Here is a 22,735-nt window from a genome sequence, read left to right as displayed (position 1 = left end):
GTTCCATATATATTTTTGGAATATTCACTCAAGTCTGCGAAATATATCATTGGTATTTTAATGGTAATTCTGTCAAATTTATAGATTGCTTTGGGTAGTATGGACATTTTGATGAAGTTAAATCTTTCAATCCATGAACACGGTATATGCTTCCATTTTTTGTGTCTTCTTCAGTTTCTTTCCTCAGTGTTCTATCATTTCTGAGTACAGGTCTTTTATCTTCTTGGTTAAATTTATCCCTAAATACTTTATTTTATTTTTTTCATTGCAATAGTAAATAGGATTTTTTTTTTCAGTTTGTCTTTGTGATAGTCCATTGTTGGTGTACAAAAATGCCATTTTTATCCCACTACTTTGCTGAATTCACTTATTTGGTCGAGTAGTTCTTTGGTGGAGCCTGTAGATTTTTCTATATATGCTATCATGTTGTGTGTGAATAATTTTTACTTCAGTTTTACTTCATCCTTCCAATTTGATTGCTGTGACTAGGACTTGCTGTATTATGTAGAATAAGAGGACACTCTTGTCTTGTTCCTGATCTAAAGGGAGAAGCTTTTAGTTTTTGCCCATTGAGTATGATGTTGGCAGTAGGTTTTTCATATATGGCCATTATTATGTTGAGGTATGCTCCCTGTATTTCAATTTTACGGAGTGTTTTTATCAGAAATGGTGCTGTATTTTTCTCAGTTGCTGTTTCTGCATCTTCTGATATGATCGTGTGGTTTTTGTATTTCATTTTGTTTATTTGATGTATCACATTTATTTACTTGCAAATAGTGTACCATCCTTGAATCCTTGGAATAATTCCCACTTGATCATGGTATATGGTCTTTTTAACATATTGCTGGATCTGGCTTTCTAGTATTTGTTAAGGATTTTGGCATCTAAGTTCATTAGAGATATTGGATATTGGCCTGTAATATTCTTTCTTTCTTGTGTCTTTACCTGGTGTTGGGATTAGGATAAACTGGCCTCATAAAAAGAGTTTAGGAGTCTTCCATCTTCTTGAATTTTTTGGAGTAGTTTGAGAAGGATAGGAGTTAGCTCTTCTTTGAATGTTTCATGAAATTCACCTGTGAAGCCATCTGGTCCAGGGATTTTGTATGCTGGAAGTTTTTTGGTTACTTCTTTAATTTCACTAGTTGTTATGAGTCTATTCAGGCTTTCTGCTTCTTCCTGATTCAGTTTTGGAAGATTGTGTTCCCAGAAAGTCATCCACTTCTCCCAGGCAGTCCAGTTTCTTGGTATATAGTTGTTCATAGTAATTTTTTACAATCCTTTTTATTTCTGTGGTATTGTTTGTTACTTCTCTTTTATTTCTGATTTTATTTATCTGTGTCCTCTTTTTTTCTTGATGAGTCTAGTTACGGTTTGTCCTTTTCCTTTTTTTTTAAATCATTTCAAAGGACCAGCTCCTGGATTTATTGATCCTTTGAATTGTTCTTTTAGTCTCTACATCATTTAATTCTTCTCTGATCTTGATTATTTCCTTTTTTCTACTACATCTGAGCTGTGTTTGTTGTTGTTCTTCTAGATCTCTCAGATGTAGTGTTAGGTTATTTATTTGAGATTTTTCTATCTTTATTAGGTAGGCCTGTATTGCTCTGAATATCCCTCTCAGGACTACTTTTAATGTGTCCCATAGGTTTTGGGTTGTTGTATATTCATTTTCATTTGTTTCCAGGTACTTTTTGATTTCCTTCTTGATCTCATTGTTAACCCATTAATTATTTAATAACATGTTATTTAACCTCCATGTATTTGAATGGTTTTGAGTTCTTTTTCTTCAGGTTGATTCTAGTTTCAAGCCGTTGTAATATGCTTGACAGGATTTAAATTTTCTTGAACTTGTTAAGGCTTGTTTTCTGTCCTACTATGTTGTATGTCTTTGAAAATGATCCATGTGGGTTTGATAACAATGTATATTTTGCTTCTTTGGGGTGAAATGTTCTGTAAATATCAATTAAGTTCATTGTATCTTGTCATTCAATTTTTCAATATCCCTTGTTGATACTTAGTTTGGAAGATCTGTCCATTGTTAACTGTGGGGTATTAAAATCCCCTTCAATGACTGTATTGCTGTATATCTGTTTCTTAAAATCCTCCAAGATTTTCTTTATATATTTACATGCTCCTATATTGGGTGCATATTTTTATAAGTGTTATATCCTTTTCTTGGACTGGTCCCTTAAATAATGTAGTGACCTTCTTTGTCTTTTGTTATGTCCTTAGTTTTGAGGACTGTTTTCTCTGATACAAGTATTGCTACTTCAGCTTTTTTTTTATGTTCATTTGCAAGGAATATTTTTTTCCATCCCTTCACTTTCATCATGTGTAAATCTTTTGTTCTGAGGTGTATCTCTTGTAGTCAGCATTCGTGTGAGTCATGTTTTCTTATGCATTCAGCTACCCTTTGTCTCTTGATTGGAGCATTTAATCCATTCACATTTAAGGTTATTATTGATAAGTACTTATTCTTTGCCCTTTCCTCCCTTTTTAACCTGTGTTCCTCTCTCTTTTTTCTTCTTCTTAGAGCACTCCCTTTTTCATCTCTTGCAATGCTGGCTTTGTGGAAATGTATTCCTTTAGCCTATTTTTATATCTGGGGAACACTTTTTTCCACCTTCCATTTAAATGAGACTCTTGCTGGACAGAGTAGTCTTGGTTGCAGGTCCTTTCTTTTCCTTACTCGGAATATTTCAGGCCAGTCCCTCTGGCCTGTAGTTTTGTGTTAAGAAATCAGCTGATATACTTAACTGAGCTACTTTGCAGGTAACTAGCTGTTTCACTCCTGCTGCCCTTAAGATACTCTCTTTGTCTTTAAATTTTATCATTTTTTTGTGTTTTTCTATTTGTTCTATTTTTTAAATTTTTGAATCATGTTTATTCTATTACAGTTGTCTCAATTTTTGCCCCTTTGCCCACCTCCACCTGTCCTACTCCCACCCCCTGCTCCCACTGTCAATTCCCACTCTGTTGCCCATGTCCATGGGTCATTCATACATGTTCTTTGTCGAGTCCCTTCCCCTTCTTTCCACCATTGTCCTCTTTCCCCATCCCCTCTCATCACTTTGTCTGATCCATGTTTCCATGCCTGTGGTTTATTTTGTTCATTAGTTTATTTTATTGGATAGATTCCAAATATAGGTGAGATCATATGGTATTTGTCTTTTACTGACTGTCTTATTTCACTTAGCATAATATTCTCCAGTTCCATCCATGTCGTCACAAAAGGTAGGAGCTCTTTCTTTCTTTCTTTCTTTCTTTCAATGCAGATTGATTTTATTTATTTTTTAAATGTCAAAATCCATTATAAAATATGAAAAAAATTAAATCTATTATAAAGTCTCAGCATTAAATCAACATGACACCAGCACAGAAATAATCAAGTAGATCAATGAAATATAATAAGCACTCTAGAAACAAACATATTTCTGTCTAACAATGTAATATAGGATTAAATTGATGTATCAAATCCATGGGGAAAAGGAGGCTTATTTAACAAATAAGGTGCATGGACCACTATTACTTGAAATAAAACAAATGTAGAGCCCTATATCACACATTATACAAGAAATATTCAGGTGAGTTAAAAATCAATATGTTAAATCCAAGGAGTTTATACAAAGGAAAAAATACAAACTAATATTTTTCTTCCCCTGAAGTTAAATATTCCATCCCAGAAGGTATAAAATAAAATATTGAAAATATGACTATATGAAGCATAAGACCATATAGTAATGTACATATAAAAAAAGTTAAAGGAGAAGTAATAGAATAAGGACGTGTTTGCCACACATATAAAAAAGGGTTAATAGTTTAATCTCTTTTTTTTTTTTTAGGGAAAAAATTCTATATACCTTTAATTAAAAAATGGATAAAGAATACCAAAAGTCGTTTAAAGCTTTTTAAAAATAATAGAAATAGGCAATAAATATCCAAAACAGGTTTAATTTCAACAATGAACCAATGAGCAATTAAAATAACACATCAATGTGACAATCAGATTAATAAGTATTAAAAATTTTGGTACTGTCAAGTGTTAGTAACTGTGAAAGGAGCTGGGTATTCATAGACTCTTTTTCTTCATTTTAAAGCAGTGTCTTTAGCATATTTTCCAGTACTGGTTTGATGGAGGTGTATTTTTTAGCTTTCTTTTGTCTGAGAAGCTCCTTATTTTGCCTTCCATTTTAACTGAGAGCTTTGCTGGGTGGAGCAGTGTTGGTTGCAGGCCTTTGCTTTTCATGACTTGGAATGTTTCTTGCCACTCCCTTCTGCCTTGTAGTGTTTCTATTGAGAGGTCAGCTGCTTGCCGCACTGCGGCTCCCTTATGTTACTACCTGTTTCTCCCTTGTTTCCTTTAGGATTCTCTGTTTGCCTTTGATATTTGCCATTTTAATGATGGTGTGTCACGGAGTGGGTCTCATTGGGTTCCTCTTGAATGGGACCCTCTGTGCTTCCTGGACTTGGGTGACTTTTTCTCTCCTCCAATTAGGGAAGTTTTCCATCATGACTTTTTCAAACAGGTTCTCTATTCCTTCCTCCTCCTCTTCTCCTTCTGGTATCCTTATAATATGGATATTATTACATTTCAGATTGTCCTGCATTTCCCTAAATGTCTCTTCATTCTTTTTGAGTCTTTTTTCATTTTCTTGCTCTTTCTGGGAGCTTTTTTCTACATTTTCCTCCAGCCCACTGATTCGGTCGTCAGCTTCATCTAGCCTGCTTTTGATTCCTTCTACTCTGTTCTTCACTTCGGAAATTGTATTCTTCATTTCCTCTTGTCTCTTATTGATAGTTTCTATGTCCTTTTTCATGCTGATATAGTTTGCAGTAAGTTTCTCGTAGTTTCCCTGTAGTTTTTGGTAACTCTCTGTAAGCTCACTGAGCTCATTGAGCTTCCTTAGAAACATTGTTTGGAACTCAATATCTGATAGTTTACTTGCCTCTATTTGATTTATTTCTTTGTGGGATTCCTCCATTCCCTTAGATTGGGGGGGGGTTGTCTTCCCATTATTTGTGAGACTCTTCTGTATTGCTTCTGCTTCTTAAATTGATCTGTTTTGATTTCCTGACTCTTTAGTGTAAACTTATATGGTAGGAGGCGACTGTTTTTTCTTTCTGGATCCGCCTCTGATGATGTCAATGTTGACTGCGTCTCACCTTAGGCAGCCTGTTCGAGACTTCCAGGAATCCACTGTCTGTGGCTGTCTCCTTCCGCTGTTAATATAGTCACTCTGCATTCAGCAGCCTGTCTTAGAGACACCACAGGCAGGGCAGAGTTCCTCCTGGGGGCTCGTTTATTGAGTACTCCCATGCTATTGCCACTAAAGGGACTGTTCTTCCTGAGCAAGATGGCTGCTGCTGTATGGGGGAAGAATAAGCACCAGGATCCCACCGGCTACTTTCTCTGTTTTCTCCGCAAAGACTCTCTCTCATGTCTCTGCTCAAGTGTCTCTAGCCCACTCTGCCCCCACCTTTGCTGGAGACCAGTGTAAATCATTAGAAATAAAAATTCATGCATTGGCCCTTTAAACGGCTCTTTGCGTCTCCAGCCGTCTGTCTGTGGCAGAGAGCAACCCTCCTGCTTTTTGCACCTGGTTGTTATCTGTGTACTTTTTGGGCTCTGGTGCTATGGGCTGGAGATGCCCACTTATGGTTTAGATCCCGCTCTTCTCAGGGATCCAGCTGGCTGTTTCAATATCCTTCTGGTGCTGCCACTCATGGGCACACTGCCCACCTTCTCAAGTCTCTACCACACTCCTTACCAATTTGGTTGTGCTAAAGCTGATTCTTCTGTCTGTCTGAGGTATGAAGGCTCCTCTCTTGCTATTGTTCAGTTGTTTGTTCCAGGTGGTTTCCCCACAATTCAGCTGTAATTTCAGGTTGGTCCTGGGAGGAGGTCAGTGTTACATCCACTCACTCCTCCACCATCTTGATTCTCCCTAAATTTTGTCATTTTAATGTGATGTTTCTTGGTTTAGATCTCTTTCTGATCATCTTTTTTGGGATTCTCTGTGCTTCCTGAATATGCGTTACTCTCTGTCTAACCAAATTTGGAAAGTTTTCTCTCATATTCAAAGGAGTTTTGTATCCATTACTCCCTTCCTTTTCTTCTGGTATCCCTGTGATTCAAAATTTTTTTTTGTTACTGGTTGTCCCAAAACTGTCTTAAATATCCTCGTTCTTCTTGATTCTTTTTTCTTTTTGTTGCTCTGGCTGGGTGTTTTTTTCTACCTTGTATTCCAACTTGCCTGTTCAGTGCTCTGCTTTGTCTAGCCTACTTTCAGTTCCTTCTCATGTATTCTTCATTTCAGATACTGTACTCTTCATTTCCAACTAGTTTGTCTTCAAGGTTTCTATGTCTTTTTTTTTATGTTGATATAGTTCCCACTCTGTTCCTTGTAGTTCTCACTGTTTCTTGCGCATTCTTATAACCATTACTTTGAACTCTATATCTGATAAATTGCTTGTCTCGATTTCATTTAGCTCTTTTGTGGAGATTATCCCTTTTATTTCTCCTGGAGGTTGTTCGTTTGTCTCCCTATTTTAGTTGTGTCTTTGTGTTGTTCCTATGTAATAGATTGATCTATTTTGACTTTATTTCTGTCTTGTGGGTTTGCCTTATATTTTAGGAGTCCTCTGGGATCCAATGGTGCAGACTCCTTGATCTCCTGATCTAGGTGCTCTAGCAGTGCCCTTTTTATGAGTTACTTTGATTATCTTGTTGTATTTTGATCCTGATTGTTATTGGCCCATTCATTTGTGGGAACTCCCCTCCAGCTGGCTAAGACGCTCAACCCTGACTACATGTTGGATGCTGCTGTATAGGTGCTGGCTGAACAAAGCAAAACAACACCAAAACAAGTGCTGCCCCTCCCCCTGACCACAACAGCAACATCAATCACAAGAGAGCAAAGCATAATAAAAGTGGAACGAGAAATGAAATAGTAGAGGAAGAGGAAACAAAAAGACAAATGGGAGGACCAAAGGAAAGACAAGTGATTATGAGAGGAAAAAAGGGAAAAGAACTGTAACTACTAGTGATTTGAAAGAGGAAAACAGGGAAAAGGAACACAGAAAGAGTAACAAAAATAATAGAAGGAGAGAAGAAGGGAGAATGGAGTAATCAAAGGTAAGAGTAAAATAGGAGATATTAAATAACAATTATAGCACCAAAAATAAAATAAATAATAGACAAAAAGAAAAAATAGTAAAAAGGGTATGGAAAAGAAAAACATATCCAAAATAATGAAAAAAGAACCAAGTGGATTTGGCTCAGCAGACGCCAGTGCTTGCCTCTGGTCTCTCCCTTTGGATACCATTCTGATCTCTGAGCCTGGTGTAAGCCAATGTCAGGTGCTGTCCATGTTTGGCCCTCAGCAGCCTTTCAATGCTCAAGTGATCCACAGTTTGTGGCTGATTCCTCTGGGCTTGGCTGCTCTCATGGTTGGCCCAGATGCTCTGCAAAGCTGGCTTTTATCAGCACTGGGTCCAAAGGCGTGTCAGCAAATGTCCCAAGTCATCACAGGTTCCACCTCTGCCTGTCTTTGCCTGCTGGCCTGCTGTCAATCTTAGAGTAGTCACTGACCCATCTATTTCTGAAAGGGCTTCTGGAAGAAACAGGGGGCTGTAATTCCTGGATCTCCCATGGCAGGTGCCTTTTAGACTTCAGGGAAGATGGTGGGTGTGTTTCCTCCTCCCCCAAGGCACTAGTGTGAGTCTGCCTGGGATTATTTCCCTGTACTCAGCAGGGCAGTGCAGGGTCCCTAGTAGGCCTCCAGAACCCAGATTTTTGGTCTGCTGGATGCCAGGAGGGTGTTTCTCTGCCTCTCCTGTGAGTGGGAAATACCAGTCTGTTTCCAAGGATAGTGTATGGATTGGCTGTACCCTACGGCCAGGCTCTGACCACCCAAGTCCATTTGTGTTGCTGTCTCTTCAGCAAGGGTTATGGTGCTGGATGGGAGAAAAGAAAGGAAAACAAACAAATCAAACAATACACCAAGATAGAGCAAAACTGAAAAAAGAACAAATAGAGTTGTTGAGTGAAGCGAACAGGATTTCAGAGGTTGTTGAGAGGGGATTTCTAGACTGTGGGGAGAGCAAATCCCGCAGGGTAAGGTAATTGATTTTTCCCTGGGAGGGGCTCTTTTCAAGAAAGATCGCTGCTGTGGAGCCCAGGTATATCCAGCCCTTAAAATCCTACCGCCATTCCCCTTAGTCTCTCCTCAGTGCCTCCCACTCCAGACTCTCCTCCCTCGACTCCAATCTGAGCCGCCCTCCCTTCACTGGGGCCCAAAGTGTGTACCTACAAACACAAAACCAGTGCTTTGCCCCTTTAAGGAGAAAAAAAAAAAGATGTTGGCTTTGTCTCCAGCTGTTTTCCCTCTCTCCCCATCAGAGAGAGCCCCTGTGGCCTTTCACTGCTGGATGCTGCAAGGTGGGCCAGTCTTGGCACTGGCTCTCTGTGCTTGGGAGCCTGGTCTTTGGTCCTGTCTTCACTCCTCAAGGGGAAGCTCCCACAGCTATGACACCACTTTGGGCTGCTGACCTGCGCTCCCCTCCCTCTTCCCGAGTGTGCGGGGGCCTGCTCCTTTAATGTGTTCCTGCCCTTCTTAGCAGTCTAGGGGTGGTCATTTGGCCATCTCTGGTTAGAAGTCTCTTTTTCTGGTAGCCTTTGGTTTAACCCAGGTGATTGTTCTCTTTAATTTTATTTCCAGTCTGGTCTGGGAGGTGGGGCACAATGTCTTCTTCTGCTTGGCTGCAATCTTACCAGATCCACTCCACCCCTCAATGTTTCTTTTAAAAGTTTTTATTTTATCAAGATTCTTGTTAGTACCCAACTGGTAATGCCATCTCAAGCAGCTGCAACATTAAACAATCCCCATTGATTGGTTTTGACAAATGCCCTAGGGATGGGATATTAAAACATAGTGAGATGTGAACCAAGTCAAAAACAAGCCCTCAGAATATAGCTTTTCATTGAAGTGCTAGCCAGGGCAAACAGTGACAGTTCTTTTAGGATGGGGCTTTGGGGAGCTCCAGAACTGCTCTGTTTCCTCTACTATTGTTTAGTCGGCTGTTTTTTGTTTTTGTTTTGTTTTGTTTTACACAACTACCATAGTTGTGAATTACTGGTTTACAAGGCTACTGCAAAGCTGGAGAGAGGGGAGTGGGATTATGGAAAGTTGAAATGCAAAAAATATTCCTTTTCTTACTGAGACTCAGCTATTTTTCTTGAGTAAGTGTTCCTTATATTGTTGCAAGCATTTAATTAATTTCTAGACTTACCAAGTTTGATTTTGACAATTTTTGCATGTTCTTTTTTATTTTTTCAATTTTTAAAACATAATCTTTATTATATTTTTCCATTATCATTTAGTCCCCTCATACCCCCCACTTCCCAGCTATCCTTTTTCCTTTGTCCATGAATACTTTTTCCTTTTTGCTCAATCTCTCCACCCCCTAACCCCCCCGCCCCCGACTAACTGTAATCCTGCTCTCCATCTATGAGTCTGTCTCTGTTTTGTTTATTAGTTCATTTTGTTTATTAGATTCCACATATTGTTGACTGGAGAGACCTGGTTCTTCTTGCCGATGCATGTAAAGAACTACATATCAGCAAATCTATTAGCACACAGAGTTCATCAGTGATCCGTTCCCATGGAAGAGAATGGGCCTAGCTGAGATGGGGGGAGTGAAAGACAGAGGTTCGGGGCAAAGCAGCTTGGCAAAAGTAAGAACAGATGAAGGCTGCGGTGGCAAGCCCCCGGGAGGCCTGAGGCCAGGCTGGCCAGAGCGCCAAGAGTGCCAAGAGAGTGAGTCCTTTGTTCTGAGGACTTATAGAGCTGGCGGGATGGGAGTAAAAATGTTACATATTGATTAATGGGCAACTGTGGTGCCAGCTTTCCTGGGAGGATGTGACTACCCAAACTTAGGTATGCATGGGGGTCTGTTAGCCCGAATCCTTATCTTGCTCCAGACCATATTTGTTCATCTTGTTGTAAAACAGATATGGGACAGGAGGCCATTCATTAAAGTTGGGGCAATTACCCAAAGTTATTTATGGGCTCTTCTTTGGGCACCTGCGGACCCTCTCCTGCATTTCAGGCCTTAGGATGAAAACACAGTTTCAAGGCCTTCTTTCCCAGACAGTGGAAACGCTGCGTAGAATTTCAAGGACTTCCCTCCTTCCTTGCTAACATAGTGCTTCTTGTGATGTTGGGACACCTGGCAATATTATCAGACCAGGCTCAGGACTGCTGAGCTAGGGGGTGAGACATATCTTTGCCCTCCTCCCTGCCTTGGTTTACTATTCATTCTGCTTAAGTGATAAAGGCGTTTCCTGGCAACCAGGATGCTAGACACTGGCCAGTAACAGCATTGCAGTCTCAGAGTTCTTCCTATGCTGTCTCTTGCCCCAATATGAGTGAAATCATATGGTAATTTGTGTTTCTCTGACTAGCTTATTTCACTTAGCATAGTGCTTTCCAAGTCCATCCATACTGTTGCAAAGGATAAAACTTTCTTATTTTGCTTTTCTGGAGAAGCAGATTTTTGGAGGCCTTTCTTCAACATTCACAATTACTTTCCATTTTATTTTTATCGTACCTGTACTATATTTGCCAAGTGAGTTTTGTATTTTATAAATGTTAAGTTTCTTGTAAAATATAATTGGGTCTTTTTTTCACTGTATTGAGTTATCATTTGCATGCTATAAAGCTCATTCATTTTAAAGGTACAATTCAGTGATTTGTAGTAAATTTATAGAGTTGGTCAGCCATCACCACAGTCATTTTAGAACATTTCCTTCACCTCAAGAAGTGTTCTCAGTCCTTGTTTCCTCTCACAACCAAGGCAACCACTAATCTACTATTGGTCCTTATGGATTTGCCTATTAATGGACATTTTATATAAATGGAATCATACAATATGTGCCCTTCATTAACTTAACACAATGTTTTAATTATGTCTAGAACACTTTTCCCATTACTGAAGAATTTCCGAAGTACTGAGTGATTTGTGTGCAAGCTGAGTATATCTTCAACAGTCAGCCAGACAATTTACAATTTCATCTTAGCCTTCACTTCCTGTTTGCTCAGAGACTCAGAGGTGAGAATTTAGGGCTTTCTCAGGTCTTTCCTGAGCACTTAGAAGTCTCTGGCCATGTGAGCAGTCCTATCATGTACATGTGTGGCCCTCTTGTTCCCTAGGAGTAATGTTGGAGCTTTTCAGAGCTCCCTAAGGACATACATTTCCCCAGGATTTCTTTCTCAACTTTTGGTTAACCTATTATTTGCCCCAAACTGCTTCACCTCAGATGGCTGTACCATTCAACAACTGCCTCTGTTTTTGGCCAAAGTTGGGAATCAGGCTATTGGCCCTGGGTGATCTTTGAGTTAGGTCAAATAAAAGCAGCATTGCCTGTGGGATCTTTCAGGTCAGGTAATCAAGACTCTCTGAGAATGGTGCATTGAAGGAATTTCAACCCTGTTCTTTGTTCTCCTGTGTCCGCCAGGCTGCTGGTTTTCACTCTGATTTGGGGCTTTTGTCAACGTTATGGCAAACCTGTGAGAAAGGATGAGAAAGGTCATGTTAAAATGCCACAAAACTTACTATTATTATTGAGATTCAGCTCAATAATAAATGTTCTTGAGTTTTTCTTGAATAAATGTTCCCCAGAGTGCTGCAAGCGTTCTGTTAATTTCCAGAGTTCTGAAAAAGTTCATTCTGACAGTTCCTGTCAGCGTTGTCATTGCTTTTATGAAGGAGAGAATTTTATGGGGTCCTTATTCTGCCATTTTCACTGATGTCACCTCTCTTGATAGCATCCCTTGAAGCTTGAAAGTTTGTGATTTTGATTGAAGTCTAGCTTTCTAATATATTTTATGATTTCTGCTTTTGGCCTTGTAACTATTATTTCTTTCTAACCCAAGCTCACTAGATTTTCTTATATGTGTTTTTCTAGCAGACTTATACTTTTAGCTCATGCATTTAGGTCTATGAACCATTTTCAGTTAATTTCTGAATTACATGTATGGTGTAAGGTTCAGTTTATATTAATGTCATTGCATATGGATGTCCAATTGTCCTGGCACCTTTAGTTGAAAAGACTCTCCTTTCTCAATTAAACTGGCTCTTTTTACTTCTTTTGTTTACTTTTCAGCAATTTGATTATACAGTGTGCGGGCATGGGTTCTTTATTATTCAAAATCTGGGCTTCTTATCTGTTCCACCTGCTACTATGTACTGTTCGGTCTTTGAATGCTCCATGCATTCTCTCTAGGTTTTGTAACTGTATTTGGTGAGAGAGAGGAAAATGTGCTGCTTTTTCTTATCCAGAAATAGAAGTCCTAATAGCTAATGATTATTTTGAGGGCTTATTTGCAATGGTCCTTGTGCTTAAACATTTTGAACATTAATTTATTTAAGCCTTACAATAACCCTATGAGACAGTGGCAGTGTTATACCCATTTTACAGATATCAAAATTGAGCTTCTGAGAGAGTAAGTAACTCTCTCAAGGTCAATTATTAAGTGGCCATGCTATGACTTAAATATGGCTCTGTTTTCACATGTAAGTGTGTGATATTGATCATGGCACTTGTATATGTGTTTTTAAAAGGTTTCTTTGGTTTATTAATGTGATTTTACTATATCTTGAGATAATTTTTTCAGGGGAAGTAACACGTTTCCTTTTTTCTAACCTTAAATCAGTGGGAAAACAGTATATACTATCTCTAGAAATATACTTCCTCTGAAACCTTATACTCCATTATTTTACTCTGCGACCACAACCTTTTTCTAATCCTGGCTGTCATAACTCTCTTACACCCATTATAAGATCTCTTCAACCCTGTTAAAATATCTAATTCCTTGATCTTTCTGTTTTCTCCCAATATGTCATTCCCTTCTTTCCTTCCACATCTCACTTAGACTTGACCATCCATTATTTACCCCATATTCTTGGCAATGAATCATTCTCCTTGCTTTCTTGTCTATGAATCATACCCACTGAGCAAAACCTGAACTCTGAATCGATCCAACTAATTGCCTTCTTTATTTCTGCATGATGGGTTTTGAGCACTACTGGAGAAAAATCATGTAACTTTGTTGATTAGTGCTCCTACAAGTTTCTCATCTCTGGTATTGTCTAGAGCATTCTTCTTTGTTCAGCAGTGTCTCTCCTAGTCCCTAGTAAGCTCTCTGTTTCGTCCCTATACAAGTATTATTTTAGATCTTCATTATTCATTCCCATTCTACTGTTTCATTATTTTTAACAGATAGTCTTTCCTCCTACTTCAAAGGAAACACTGCTGTTGGCAAGAATTTTCATCTACTCTCTGCCTGACTCTCTGCTAATTTCTGCATTCTAACTCTCATTTTTTTGTTTTTTTCCATCTCAACTCAATGCTGGGGACTTCTTTCCTGCCTAAGGTTAATCTTTATACCTTTGTGCTGGATCCTATTCCTCTTCTTTCCCCAAGAGGCCTCAATTAGTTATCCCCAGTATTGCTTCTTTCCTTTTAGGATGTTAATATGGTTTGTACCACTTGCCAGTTTCCATGGTTTACATGCTTGTACCATGGACTATTTTTAAAAAATGACTTTTAAAAATGCCTTTCAATTATTTAGCTACTTTAGCAAATAATACACTTAGATTCCCTTTCTTCATCATATACCATAATAAGTAGCAATTGGTTTTAAAAATGGAATATAAAAATTGAAGCCCTCAAAAGATAGAATTAAGGACCTATGTTAATATTTTTGATAACCAAATGGGAAAACATTTTTTCCAGTCTTTAATGAAAATTGTCAGAGACAGAAAGGCTGAAAGAATTTTATCACAAACATCTATTACATTACCAACTAGATTCTACCATTAATATTTTACTTTATCGCATACCTTTCTACCCCTCTATGAATCTGTCTTATTTTTTGATATATTTAAAAGTTAACATAAATATATGTTCCCTCTAAATACTTCAGTATGCATATTGTTAGTTAGAATTAAATATTTATGTGCTTCCTTGATTTAAAATTTGAATGAAATGAAATGCATAAATCTTGAGTGTTCATTTGGTGACTTATGACCAATGTGTACATCTCTGTAGAGGTGTGTTGGTAAACGTATAACATCCAGCTCTTCAGAAAGAAAAAGGCTCTGATTTGTATCATTTGCAGTTTCCATGGTTTGCATACTCCACTATAGCCAATTTTAAGCTACCAATTGTTATCATTGAACAGGGAGTTGGAAGGAGATGTGCCATCATTGACCCATCTCCACACCACTGCATATGTGTAACCTTACCCCTATTAAAACAGAGAAGGTGTGTCACCCCAGGAAATTTCATTATACTTCTCAGTAATTACCTCCTCCCTAGAAGCAAATAGTGTATTAATCTTTTTAGTATAGTTTTGCCTGTTTTAGAACTTAGATAACTGAAACCATACACTATGTATTCTTTTATAATGTTTCTTTAACTCACCATAATCTTTTTGAGATTCATTCATATCGTGTGTATCAACAGTTTTTCTTTCTTTCTACAACAGAATTTCATGGAAGAGTTTTCTATAATCACTGTAGTATTTTTCTAGGCCTGCCATAACATATTACCATAAATCTAGTGGCTTAGAACAACAAGAATTTGTCCTCTTACCGTGGCTATAAGTCTGAAATCAAAGTGTTGGAAGAGTCATGCTCTTTCTGAAGGTTCTAGAAGATCATTCCTTGTCTCTTGGCTTCTGGTGGTTGTTAGCATTCCTTAGCATTGTAGATGCATCATTCCAGTCTCTGCCTTTGTCATCATGTGCCAATCTCCTTGTGGGTCTGTGTCTCTGTCTTCAAATGGCCACTGTTTGAACACTAATATAAGAACACTAGTCCTGGATTCAGGACTGACCCTAATCCAATGTGACCTCATCTTAACGAATTAAATCTGCAAAGACCCAATAAAGTTACATTATAAGGCTTCGGATGGATATGAGTTTTGAGGTATGCTGTTCAACCCAGCACAATCCTCCCTCTGAACTCTAACTGTTCATATCCATTTCACATGCAAAATACATTCACCCCATCACAATATTTCCAAAAGTCTTCCCTGTCCCAGCATCAAATCTAAGTCTCAAGTCTCATCTAAATATCAACTCAAAAAGTCCCAAATCTCTTTATCTAAACCATCTAAATCAGATTTCCATTAGGCTCTGAGTATGTCCCATCCTAAGCAAAATCCTCTCTGTCCAGAGACCTGCGTAATTAGAGAAGATACCAGTTTCCAAAGTACAGTGGTGAGACTGGCATAGGATAGGTATCCCCATTCTGAAAGGGCAAGGAGGGGAGGAATAAAGGGGTTACTGGTCTAAAGCAAGTTAGTGGCCCAGCATGGCAAATACCATTAGGTTTCAAGGCCTAAGAAAAACGCTTTGGGCTCAGTGCTCTCTCTTCTGGCCCCAGGGGTAGCCTCGCTCCCTGGGCCTCCGGGACAGCCTCCCTTTCTCGGCCTCCCATCCTCTCTAGTTTTTGCATCTGTGGCTGTGCCCTCAGAGTCATCCTTCATCTTGTCCTGTCTCTGTCACTTTCATACCATGCTGGCACTCTTTATGCTTTTATAAAATTTGTAAAAGCCTTATCAGTTTCTCAGGTATGTCAAGAGATTCAACCATTAGATACGAGCTTTCACAGATTTTTTTCACGATAGCCCTTTCTGTTTCTGTTCCTGGTTTCTGCTCAGATGGTTTGTTGGATCCATGAGTCACACACCTAATCTATTGAGGGAAAGTTTGTCCAGCCACACTAACTGGCCCTGTTTCTAAAGCACATTAGCTTAGATAGGCTGAGAATTCTCCAGATTATCAAATGCCGCTTCCTTTTTTATTTTAATAACAGGACCTTTCTCAATTTATCTCTCCTCCCATTTTATTACAAGCATCAGGGAGAACACAGGCTGAATCTCCCATACTTTTCTTGGAAATCTCCACTAAATATCCAAATTCATCACTTACAAGTTATACTTTTCATCCAGCAGCAGAACTCAATTCAACCAAGTTTCTGCCACTTTATAAAAAAAGACCACCCTTCCTCTAGTGTCCAGTAATATGTTTATTGTTTCCTTCTAAGACCTCACCAAAAACAATTTTAATGTTCACTTCTCTAGCAACATTCTGTTCATGATTATATATGTGTTCTCTAAGATGATCGAGGCTTTCTCTACTACCCTCATTACATCTGAGCACTCACCAGAACTGCTATTAACATCCATATTTTCTACCAATCCTCTTCAAGACAACCAACCTTTTGCTGTCAAGCACTTCAAAATTTCTTTCAGCCTCTACCCATTGCCCAATTCCAAAGCCACTTCCATGTTTTTAGGTACTTGTTACAGCAGCACCCCGCTTCCCAGTACACAGTCTGTATTAGTTTCCTAGGGCTGCTTTAACAAAATACCACAAACTGGGTGGCTTAAAACAACAGAAATTCTCTCACAATTATGGAGGCTAGAAGTTCAAATCAAGGTGTTGGCAAGGTTTGTTCCTTCTGTAGGCTCTGAGGGAGAATCTGTTCCATCCCTCTCTCCTGTCTTCTAGTGGTTGCTGGCAATCCTTGGCTTGTAAATGTATGACTCCAATCTTTGCTTCTGTCATCATGTGACATTCTCTCTGTGTGTGAGGGTCCTTACGTGGCCTTCTTAATAGAGCAGCAGTTATTGGATTTAGGGCTCGCTCTAATCCAGTATGACCTATCTTAACTAATTGTATCCGTAAATACCCTATTTCCAAATAAGGTTACATTCCAGGTGGAAATGAATTTTGGGGTATACTGTTCAACCGAGTATACTTACTTATTTCTCCTTCCTCACTTCTTATTCCTTTAAAAAAATGCAATATTTTTGTAATGAAATGGATCATGGCAAAGAGTAAAACGTGATCAGTTACATCAAGAAGTGAAACATTGCCAGTACTCCAGAAGTCTCTGTATGCCCTTCAGAAATTACAACCCCCTGCCCACCAGAAATAACCACTGCCCTATCTTGTGAAAATAATTTATTTGCTTTTCTTTACACTTTACCATCCATATAGACAACACTAGACAGTGCTTAGTTTTGCCTGCTTGTAAGCATTATGTCAGTGAATTGCACTATGTGTAATGTATTGGGTCTTCCTTTTCTACTTAACATTATATTTGTGAGATTCAGCCATACTTCAGTGTGTAACCGTAGTTCATTTTCTCTGCAGTAGTATTAAGTATTTCTTTATACAAACATACCGACATTTGCTTACCTATTCTACTGGGTAAGAAGTTGGATAAGTGGGTTGTTTTCATTCAGCGAGCTGTAAGCATCAGTCCTGCTGCTGTGATCGTTCTTGTACATGTATTGTGGGATACATGTGCAAGAGTTTCTCAGGGTGTACCTAGGAGTGGAATTGCAGGGTGAAAACTTCACACACCTTCTTCTTTAACAGATGCTAGCTCTTTTGTGAACAGATTCTCCCAAGTTAAAATCTCACCAACTATATGTGAAGGTTCAGGTTGCTCCATATCCTTGTCTACACTGGATATTGTCAGACTCCAGTCTAATGGGTATTTACTTGTCTTTTATTGTGTTCTTTTTTCCTTTTTTAATAATTAGCATTCGTTTATAGTACCTTTTTTAGTCTTTAGTAAAGTGCTGTTTTCCTAAACCTTCCATTTTGAAAAATTTCAAACATGAAGAAAAAAATGAAAGAATAGTACACCCACATCCTTCATCAACATTTACCAACCGTTGGCATTTTGCTTTACTTCTTTCTTCCTCTACACAAGAATGTCCACGTGTATAGTTTGTTTATTGCTAAACTGTTTGAAAGTTTCAGACATTAAGAGGTTCTGCTCCTAAATATGTCATTATATATCTCTTAAGAACATTCTTCTATATAATCACTAACATTATCTAATATTCAGTTTGTAATTGTATTTCTCAATTTTAAATCTAGGATGCAACCAGGGATTACACATTGCATTTAGTTTGCTTTAGAACAGTTTTCCTGTCTCTGTGTGTGTCTGTTTGTCTTTTAGGACACTGATATTTTTCAAGAGTGCAGGCCTATATTGTTTGTTTCACTGTGGTTTTAATTTCATTTTTTTATATCTAATGAGGTTGGAAACATTCTCACACATTTATTAATCAATTTGGATAGCCTTCTTTATGAATGATTATTTAATTAATTATTTTGCCCATTTAGGAAATGTGGAAATGTCTGCTTCCTGTCTGAATGTCTTTCCATCTGTTTATATCTGTGTCCTCCAGATGCAGTCCAGGTTCAAAGGTCACTTAGGTATATATCAAAGCAATAGCTAAGCCCCAAAGCTTTTGGATATGGTAGATCTCAGTGATTGCTACTTAACTTCAGTGTACCTACAGAGAAGAGGGAGCTAGGAAAGTGTTGTGGTTTTATGTCATGAATATTGTGTCTTCAAATTTCTTCTCTAATCTTACATGCATTTCTTATAAACTAGTACTAGTTCTTTATTATTGTGGATACTTTCTCTTTGTTGGTTGCATGTGTTGAAAATGTCTATTCTCATTATATGGCTATCATTTTACTGCCTTTATGGTGTCTTTTGATGAATAAAAGTTCTTCATTTTTTTAATAATGAAATGTATTAATTTTTTTCCTCTCTAGTGCTTTTTGTGTTTTGATTAATAAATCCTTTCCTATGTGAACTCAGAAAGATACTATTCTTTTTCTAAAAGCTCTATACTTTTTTTTCCACATTTAAATCTTTAATGTACCTGGAATTGATTTATGTATATGATATGAAGTGAAATTCAAGTTTATTTTTATATAGGTAATCCTCTATCCCCACACCATATATTGAAATTGTTGTCCCTGCACTGTTATTGTATTGCCAGTTCTATCATATACCAGGTGTTCATATATGCATGGATGTTTTTCTGGATGCCCTCTTTTCTTCCTTTGGTCTTTTTTGGCTACTGAAAGATTGGTATCACACACTTTAGCTTTTTAAATGTTTTGATTACTGGTACAGCAGAAGAACAGTTGCTTCCACCTTATTCTTCAAAGTGTTTTGTCTACTTTCAGCATTTTGCTTTTCCATGGAAATTTTAGAATCAGCTTGTCAAGTCTCTCTCTCTCTCTCTCTCTCATTTTGATTAAGATTCCATCAAGTATTTAAATAAACTGAGGACAATTTACATATTTTCAATGTAAATCTTCAGATGTGCATATAGTATATATTTTTATTCATTTAATTATTCTTTAATGTCTCTCAATGTATCTTTCTCTGTTTTCTATTCGAACATTGTGTGAGACTGAATAGATTTTTTCTTTTTAAACAGCTTGATTGAGGTATATAACTAACACATGATATTCACTTGCTGTCAAATTTTCAGTTAGGTAATTTTCTAGTTAACTTATTGAATTGTACATCATCATTACAATTCAGTTTTTGGTTATCTCCACTATTCTGCAAAATTTCCATGAGCCTATTTGCAGTAAATCACTTCTACATCTACCCCAAGCCTTCTGTCTCTGTAAATGTGTTCTTTCTAGATATTTCATACAAGTGGAACCTTCTAGTGAGTGATCTTTGGAATCTGGATTTTTTCAGGTAGCATAATGTGACTGATGTTTGTTCATGTTTTAGCATTCAAAAAGTCACTGCTTTTTATTACTAAATAGTTTTCCATCGTATAGATATATACCCCATTTTGTTTATCCCTTCCCCACTTGATGACATTTAGATTGTATCCAATTTAGGGCTCTTATGAGCAGTGCTATGAACAAGCTTTTGTGTGGATATGTTTTCACTTCTCTTGAGTGACTGGAATTTCTGGGTCATATGGTAATTCTATGTATAACCTTTTGAGGAATTGCCAAATGTAGTTATACCATTTTACTCTCTCAGGAGTAAAAGTCAGGAGAGTAAAATTCCTACTCGTCTGCATTTTTTTGGTCAACGCTTGTTATTGCCTTTTTTTTTTTTTTTTATTGCAGCCTTTCTAGTGGGTATGTGCTGATATTTCATTGTGGTTTTAATTTGAATTTCTATAATAACAAATAATCTTGAATATTTTTTTTTAATTTTTCTGTTAGCCATTCATATGTCTTCTTTGAAATGTTCTAGTCAAGTATTTCACCAATTTTTTTTTTACAGGATTGTGTGTTTTCTTAGAATTGAGTGGTAATAGTTCTTTATACATTCTGAATATAAGGGCTGTATAAGATAGGATATGATTTGTAGATATTTTCTTCCATTCTGTAGCTTGTCTTTTTACTTTAATGGTGTCTTTTAAAGCACAGAATTTTCTAATTTTAACGAAGTTCAATTTATCAATATGTTCCTTTATAACATGTTTTTGGTATCACATCTAAGAAATCTTGGCTGAATTCAAGATCAGAAAGATATCCTTTGTTTTCTTCAGCAAATGTTTATAGTTTTAGTTCTTACAAGTAGATATATTATTCATTTTGAGTTAATTTTGGTGTGTGAGATAAAGGGTCCAAGTTCATATTTTTATAAATGGATGTCCAGTTGTCTAGCACTATTTATTGTAAAAACCATTATTTCCCCCATTGAATTGACTTGGCACCTTTGTGGAAAAGCAATAGACTATAAAGGTAAGAGTTTATTTCTGGACATTCATTTTGGTTCCATTGATCTAAATACCTATCCTTATGTTCTGAATCTCTTTATAGCAAGTATTGAAATTATGCAGTGTAACTTCTCCAACTTTGTTTCTTTTTTTCAAAATTGGTTTGGTTTATTTTAGGTCCTTTGTATCCATGTAAACTTTAGAAGCGACTTGTTGATTTTTCTACAAAAGAAGCCTGCTGGAATTTGATAAGGATTGTGTTGACTCTGTAATTGAATTTGGGGAAAATTGACTTTAATATGATTTTGAGTATTCTAATCCATGAATATAGAATATCTACTTAGATCTTTTATAATTTGTTTCAGCAATGTTTTATAGTTTTCAGTTTATAAATATTACACTTTTATTAATTTCTAAAAGTTTTAGTCATTTTATGCTGTTGTGAATATAACTGTTATTTCATTTTCTGAGTTGCATATAAATATATAGAAAAATAGTTAATTATCGTATATTGTTCTTATATTCTGTGACTAAACTTTTATTAGTTCTAGTAGTTTTATTGTAGATAGGATTTTCTACACAGACAATCATGTTATCATGTTACCTATGAATAAAGACAGTTTTAAGTTTCCTATGTAATCTGAAAGTTTTTTTTTTGTTTGTTTGTTTTGTCTATTTGCACTGTCTGGAACCTTCAGTACAGTGTTGGAGTGTTGAATGAAAGTGGTGAAAGCAGACATTCTTACTTTGGTCCCAGTTTGGGGTGGGGGACATTTTCAGTTTTTTAATCATTAACTATGATCCTAGCTCTAGATATTTTAAAATGCTCTTTAACAATATATTACTTCCCTATGGGTGCTGTAACTAGTTACCATAAATTTAGTGGCTTAAAGGAACACAGATTTCTTCTCTTATAGAACTAGAGGTCAGAAGTCCTAAAATCATTCCTTCTAGGGTTCTCTAGGGGAACTTTTGCCAGCTTCTGGAATCTACCACTCTTCATTAGCTCATGACCCCTTCTTCATCTTATTCCAACTTCTACTTCTATCTCCCACTCAGTCCCTGACTCCCTGCCTCCTTCCTATAAGGACTGTTGTGATCACATTTAGCCTATCTACAGAATGCAGGATAATCTCCCTATTTCAAGAGCTGTATCTTAATCCCATCTGTGTCCCTTTTTCCCTATAACAGTTTTTCACAGATTCCAGGTATTAGGATGTAAACACATTTGGGGTGGGGAGCCATTCTATTCAGCCAACCACTTGCAGCAGATTGAGGACATTCCCTTCAATTTCTAGTTAGTCCTGGGTGTTGGGTTTTGTTTACTTCTTTTGTGGGACCTATTGTGGTGATCACATGGTTTAAAGTTTTAATCTATTAATATAATGTATTATATTGATTGATCTTTAGATAGTAAGCCAGTATTTCGTTTCTGGGATAAATCCTACTTATATGTGTATAACAATTTTTATATGTTGCTGGATTAGGCTTGCTAATATATTATTAGATATTTTCATGTCTATGTTCATGAGGGATATTGGTTTGTAGTTTTCTTTGTGTATGGTGTCTTTCTGATGTTTAGCTTTGGTTTCCATCTAATACTGACCTCATAGAATAAGTTGGAAAATATTCTCTCTTCCTTTCTTTTCTGAAAATGTTTGTGCAGGATTAATGTTATTTCTTTAAATGTTTGGTAGAATTCACAAGTGAAGCCACCTGGATCTGGACTTTTCTTTGCAGTCAGTTTGTTGATTACTAATTCAACCTCTTTATTTATTATAGATTTATTCAGCTGTGCTCTCCCTTCTTGAGTCTGCTTTGCTAATTTGTATCTTTCTTTGAATTTGTCCATTCATCTAAGCTTCCTGATTTGTTACCCTAAAGTTATTTATAATATTCCCTTAAAATTGTTTCCATCCCTAGCCATCTCTGGTGTGGCTCAGTGGATTAAGCGCCTGTCTGAGAACCAAAGGGTCGCCAGTTGGATTCCCAGTGTAGGGCACTATGCCTGGGTTGCAGGCCAGGTCCCCAGCAGGGGACGTGCAAAATGCAACCACACATTGATGTTTCTCTCCCTCTATTTTTCCCCTCTCTAAAACATAAATAAATACAATCTTTTTAAAAAGTGTTTCCATTTCTGTA

At 37.2% G+C, this 22,735-nt stretch overlaps 1 protein-coding gene across 2 annotated transcripts in view; it reads left to right on the top strand.

Moving 5' to 3' along the window:
- RBM41 (RNA binding motif protein 41) overlaps positions 1 to 22,735 on the top strand; it is a 103,474-nt gene that overhangs the window by 25,947 nt on the left and 54,792 nt on the right. The window lies entirely within an intron of this gene.

The sequence above is a fragment of the Pteronotus mesoamericanus genome, unplaced genomic scaffold (genome assembly GCF_021234165.1).
Source record: "Pteronotus mesoamericanus isolate MK-2021 breed Mesoamerican mustached bat unplaced genomic scaffold, CSHL_Meso_final contig_37, whole genome shotgun sequence".
Taxonomy (NCBI): domain Eukaryota; kingdom Metazoa; phylum Chordata; class Mammalia; order Chiroptera; family Mormoopidae; genus Pteronotus; species Pteronotus mesoamericanus.
This window is presented reverse-complemented; position numbering and strand designations above follow the sequence as displayed.